General features: G+C 47.4%; 1 protein-coding gene across 2 annotated transcripts in view; it reads right to left on the reverse strand.

The window, feature by feature from the left end:
* Nucleotides 1-6,045, reverse strand: part of pi4kb (phosphatidylinositol 4-kinase, catalytic, beta) — a 131,495-nt gene extending 125,450 nt beyond the window's left edge. For both annotated transcript variants that reach the window (XM_063041711.1, XM_063041710.1), the window contains exon 1: nucleotides 5,952-6,045. The gene's annotated coding sequence lies outside the window, so the exon portion shown is untranslated. The remainder of the gene's footprint in view (nucleotides 1-5,951) is intronic.
* Nucleotides 6,046-6,537: the final 492 nt, after the last annotated feature.

Consider the following 6,537-nt stretch of genomic DNA (forward strand, 5'->3'; position numbering starts at 1 on the left):
ATCTTCCGTGGAAGAGATTAAAGCCTCACTGCATATCTACGAATCGTATGCTATGCACTTAGTTAGAAGAGACATGATGAACTTGGGCACTGCACCGTGTGCCTGAACCTGCCCAAGGCCTTCGCCTAAGGAAGGGCCGAGCTCGAAGAAGCAGCCGCGGCTGGAGGCCGACACGGCCTCGGGCTCGAGTTCAGCGGGGGCGGCGGCGGGCAGTGCCAAGGCGGCCAGCGAGAACAAGCTGTCGCAAGATGGAAGAAGATGGAGGTGCATAGCCGCCAACCCCGGATTTGGGACGGCACCCGCTGACTGACTGACATCAAATGCTTCATTTGCATTAACAACCAGCACAGCCTAAAGACGTGCTGGGGACAGCCCACAAGTATCTCCACACATTGCTGCACCAACATAGCATGCCCACAATGTTCAGAACAGCAGCAAACAAGCTACTTTCCTCCCTCTCACACATACACACTGACAGTCATCCAACTCCAGCACAAGCTACCAAGCCTCCAGTGCCCCAACTCCCAGCTCTGACCATTGAGTTTCAACTTGTAGTGCCACAATTACAGAGAAAGTGCAGAACAGCTAGGGCTAGGGTCACAAACATATAGACTGAGGGATCAAGAGACTCACAACGGCCAGATGCGAATCTAATTACAAAATACTCTGCAGATGCTGGGGTTAAAGCAACACTCACAGCACACTGGAGGAACTCAGCAGGTTGGGCAGCATCTGTTGAAATGATCAGTCAACGTTTCTACGGATGCTGCCCGACCTGCTGAGTTCCTCCAGCGTGCTGTGAGTGTTGCAAAGCTAACTAACTCCCTTTGCCCGTTTTCAGCCTGAGTGCCCTTATGCCTTCCTATGCAATCATCAGTCCCAGAGCCTTTTATACATTGCACTTCAGAATCAGGTTTATTATCACAACTGCTCTTAGGACAACAGAATGAAAATAGTCAGACTCAAAATACTTCTCCATCTCCACAAAATTAGGAGCATTTCAGCCTCAGGGCCACACTAATCTTATTAAGCATTCAATAGGATAATGAGATAATCCCACTTTGAGGAACACACACAAAGGATGCTGAAGGAACTCAGCATGTCAGGCAGCATCTAATGAGAGGAATAAACAGTTGGCATCTCATGCTGAGAACCTTCATCAGGAGAGGGAGTGTTCTCCAAGTACTGATAAATCCCGCCTCTAAGAATCCTCTTCAATAATCTGCCCACCACTGAATGAAGACTCACTGATCTATAATTCCCAGGGTTATCCATACTCCTTTTCTTGAGCAAAGGAATAACATTTATGGCCAGTGAGGACATAAAGATCATTACCAAAGGCATAGTAATTCCTTCCCTTGCTTCCCGTAATAACTCAGGACAAGAACAGAAATGATAGTCATATACAGTATGAAAAACAGGCTTTTCCGCTCATCTTGTCCATGCCAACCAAAATGCCTAACACAAGTCCTATTTGCCTGTGTTTAGCACATACCTCCTCAAGCCCTTCCTAGCCAGGTACCCGTCCAAAGATATCTTAAATGTCATAAATGTACCTTCCTCTGGCACCTTGTTCCATTTACACACCACCCTCTGGGTGAAAAATCTGCTCCCCTCTGTCTCCTTTAAATCTTTCCCCTCTCACTTTCAAAATATGCCCTCTGGTATTAGACTCCACTGCCCTGGGGAAAAACACTGCAGCTCCACATCATTTCATATACCAGCTCACCCTTCAGTCTCATTCAGTCCAGGGAAAAGTGTCTCGAGATAACCAGCCCCTCCTTGTTACACAAACCCTCAAATCTCTGTAATATCCTCACAACTTGTATTGCAGCCTTTCCAGTTTATTGCTGTGTCGTGCAATCCCTCCTGCTGCTCTTGGCTAGCCTGGGGGCCTTACATGTCATGACTACATGGTCCACAAAACCCCACTTACAAGTTTGCAGTTGATACCACCATGCTGGACTGTACATCAAATACTGATAATTTGGAATAAGGGAAAGAGACGTGGTGTCATGGCAACAACCTCTCCCTCAATATCAACAGAACAAAAGAGTAAGGTCACTGACTTCAGAAAGAGAGACAGTGCACCTGCTCCTAACAGAGCTGAGGTTAACAGGGTTGAGGACTTCACCAACATCACCGACAGCCTGTCTTGGTCCAACCACAAAGTCATCACAGCCAAGAAACCTCACCAACACTTCTACTTCCTCAGGAGGCTCAAGAAATTTGGCACGTCCCTGTCGACTCTTAATCTTTATCGATGGACCAGAGGAAGCATTCTGTCTGGATGCTTAATGGCTTGGTACAGCCCGTGACCGCAAGAAACTGCAGAGAGGTGTGGACACTGCTCAGCACATCACGGAAACCAGCCTCCCCTCCATGAACACTCTCCGTCCTTCTCACTGCCTCGGTAAAGCAGCCAGCATAATCAAAGACTCCACTCATCCCGGACATTCTCCCTCCTTCTTCCCATCGACCTGAAGATACAAAAGCCTGAAAGCATGTACCACCGGGCTCAAGGACAGCTCCTATCCCGCTACTTGAAGACTACTGAATAGTTGGTCGCCTAGGATGATAATTTGATTTTTGACCTTACAATCAACCTCATTATGGCCTTGCAACCTTATTGTCTACCTGCACTGCACTCTCCCGCTAGCCGTTACACTTTATTCAGCATTCTGTTCTTGTCTTACCTTGGAGGTTGTCAATGCTCTGAGTAATGTTGTAATGAAATTATCTAATTAACAGTATGCAAGACAAGTTGTTCACAGTACCTCAACGTATATGACAATAAGAAACCTAATCACATTAAGGGAGAGGGTACTACACTGTGGCAGTTACCACTGTTCAATTGCGTCAAGTTCAAGTTTATGGTCATTCAACAATACACATGCATACAGCTAAACAAAACATTCCAGCTATCCTCCTGCCCTTCACCTTTCTCACCCACCTGTCTTCCTTCACCTACCACCTTCTAGCTACCCCCACCTTTTCATTCTGGCAACTTCCCCCCTCCTTTCCAGTCCTGATGAAGGGTCTCAGCCCAAAACATCAACTGTTCATTCATTTCCACAGATGCTGCCTGACCTGCTGAGTTCCTCCAGCATTTTTCTGTGTTGCTAAACAAAGTATTGTTTCTCTGGGGCCAAGGTGCAAAACACAGTGCACTCACAACACGCTGGAGGAACTCAGCAGGCCGGACAGTATCCGTGGAAACGCTGACTGATCGTTTCCACGGATGCTGCCCGACCTGCTGAGTTCCTCCAGCGTGTTGTGAGTGTTGCTTTGACCCCAGCATCTGCAGAGTATTTGGTGTTTACAAAACACAGTACCTACAGCCACATGCAGTCACAAAATAATATCTGCACAAGTCCCGGAGTGGTATGGCCTGAAGATTGACGGGGTGATATAAAACGCGAGGTGTATGATTATGTGAGAAGATATGTTATTGGCTCGGTTACAATGGCACGAACCAACAACCTGCAATCCTCCTGATCCTAGGGCAATAATTCTAGGGCAGCCTACAGAACTAATCCTTTCTCCAAGCAAACAAAAGTTAATTAACCACACTCTTCCAACTCAGTGTCACTTACAGGATCTTGTAGCATATCGTTTGTTCATTATGTGCCGTGTCCCTGTAGCATATCATCACCACAATACTGTGCAAGACAACATTCACCACTTTTTTTCTTAAGAAAGTTTTCATTCAAGGGATGTGGGCTTTGCAGGGCGAGCCAGCATTTAATTGTCCATACCTAACTGCCCTTTGAGGAGGAGGTTTAGGAGTTTGAGGACTTTTCCAACCCCGGCCACAAAAGGAGGAGGGTTGAGCTTGGCACTAGCAACGCCATGGCGTAGAAACCCAGAGCAGCAGCAATGTCAGCAGACGCTCCAAAGACTTTATCCTGGGAGAGGGAGGATACACCAAGAAGATGGGCAACACCCGGGGACAACGTGAGGGACTGGCCCAGGACACAGGACGCAGGCGAGCTGCTGTCACCAGCCTACGTCACAGTAGTGGTGGTGGGGTGAAGACGATGACCACCAAGGACTCCAGTAAATTTCCACAGGTGTATGGAGGAGAGCATTGTGTGTCACCATCTGGTACAGAGGCTCCAATGTGCAGGATTGAACGAGGCTGCAGAGAGTTGTAGACTCAAGCAGCTCATCACAGGCACAACCGTCCTCACCACTGAGAAAGCTTCACAAGGGGATGCCTCAAGAAGGTGGCATCCATCAAAGAGCCTCTGTTCATTACAGGCAGTAGGCACAGAAGCCTATTGATTTTGAAAACAGTTTCTTCCCCTCTGCCATCTGAACAGTTCATGGACACTACCTCTCCATTCCTCTTTTCCAATATTTATCTTTATCGTAACTTTTAACTTTTTTATGGTTTGCTGCCAAAAAAAAATTCACAATACATCGGTGTTAATAAACCTGATTCTGATGGGAGACTAAAACATTGAGACAACTGCTGGAAGAAGGCCCTGTACTGGACCGATCCTCCCTCTCTCTTTGATGGTAAGTAACAGCCTGTTGGTCATCGAGACCGGAGACATGAGGGAGGGAGGGGTGGCTTGGAGAAGCAACGCTGAAGACTGCTCATTGGAGCAGTGAGTTACTGGTCTCCACTCTCGTTCTTGCAGGAGCCATTTCGCTCTCCCTTGCTGGTGAGAGGCAGCCTGTCTGAAATACCAAAGTACTGGGTTTTGGACTGTAAATTTTGATGGACTCCAGATCAAGGTTGCTTCGGGGGTTTTTGCTATTGCTTGCTTGGGGGGATGGTGTTCGATGCTTCTGCTGGTGCAAGTGGGGGGAGGGGGAGGGTCGATGGTTCGGCTGCTGCTTGTGCGATGGAAGGGAGGAGGGGGGCTTCAGGGTTTGTGGATGTCTGCGAAGAGTATAAATTTCAGGTTGTATGCCTTGTTGAATTGCTGCAACCACTTTTTTCATTAAAAAAAATATACCAGGAGGTTTCTCAAAAGCCTGAAGATGAATTTGTGAATGATATTTGATCCTTACTTTCATAAGACCCTATATAAAAGTTTGAGATATCAATTACACTTCGTCAATCATGACTCAGTGAAGAGTATAAAGAGCATTATTTCCTGGTAGTGCTGACTGGTTTTGAGAATGCACCCATCCCGTTAGAAATATCTGCGTTATCAACTATAAAGGCAAGTTAATTTTAATTGCCCATGTACAGTGATTGGAACCTGGCATCTTCACAGGGCCAGGAATCGCAAATACGTCTTTTCAGCGCTCATAACCTCTTAACCTTCCCATCCAGATTAAAAACATCCTCCACCTCAATCTGACCTATAGGCCCGCAAGTTCAGCTGTCAAAACAGTATGCATTTATTTTAATAAGTGCCTTTTAAAGCCACTTTGGAAAGGGTTCCCACATCAATACTCTTATCTGGATTATGAAACTAAAAGATTTAAGTATTTAAGCTCCGATTACTCGATTTCCAAATCAAATGTGCACTAAATGTTTATTCTCAGAGCAAGTGCCAATGTTCCCCATTGTAAATAAGGTGGTGTTTGAGAAGGTATGAAGCCTGTTTTGTAAATGCCGAGTAAGACCCTAGGTTGGAAGCTGATCCCATTTCCCTCCCTCCATCCATCCATCCATCCCTTTAAAAAACGATGTCAGCAACTTCAGAGCGCTCCCCCACCGCAACCTAACTTGTAGCGTTCCCGTCCATCAAAGTGACGGACAACGCAGCCCCCAATCAATTGTGGTACCCCTGACATCACAAGGGACCACCGACCAATAGGGAGGACGCGGTAAGCAGGGACTTCCGTCAAGGCCGTCAGGTTTGGTTGTCGCTTCCCTCACACATCTACATAAAGATGTTGTTTCCCCACCACCACGGCGTTTCATCGTACTGTAAAAACAAGCAAGCAAAAACAACCAACAGCGCGAAGAAAGCGGTTCGACTGACCTTGGAGTGGGTGTTTTTAATTACCCGCTGCTCTCAGCTCGCCATCGTCTTTACTGCTCGCAGCCGACTGCGGGCACTGCCGCCTCTGCGCCTGCGCCGAAATCGTCTGCACTGCGCAAGAGCAAAAGCCCCACCGCTCGCGCATGCGCTCGGAGCAGCCACCGCCCCCCGACTCCCCGCCCCCGTCCCCTTCTGCTTGAAGACGCGCAAACTTTTCCGAAGTTTCCTCCGTTGGTGTTGTGCGTGCTGCTGGATCTCCACTTCATCGAACCCCCATGAGCGGCTCGCTCCTTCTCTGCCACTCTTCCTGGTGCTTTTCAAGGCGTTTTAATGTTCTCACCAAATAGTTGAGGGAATCTTTGCCTCTTGCTAAACTCTCATGCCCCCTTGTAACCTTGGACATAATGGATGTCCTCATTCTCAAAGCCACACTTCACTTATAAAGGGTCTTTGTTGAGGCCACATATGTAGTATACTGTACTGTAATAATTTATTATGAGGTTGTGTCCTCGGCCCCGTACTCTACTCCCTCCTCTACTGCGCAGAGTCTTGTCATCTTCAGAAGTTTTCTGATGACTCTGCCATA

Source organism: Mobula hypostoma, chromosome 2, assembly GCF_963921235.1.
Source record: "Mobula hypostoma chromosome 2, sMobHyp1.1, whole genome shotgun sequence".
In the NCBI taxonomy this organism is placed as follows: domain Eukaryota; kingdom Metazoa; phylum Chordata; class Chondrichthyes; order Myliobatiformes; family Myliobatidae; genus Mobula; species Mobula hypostoma.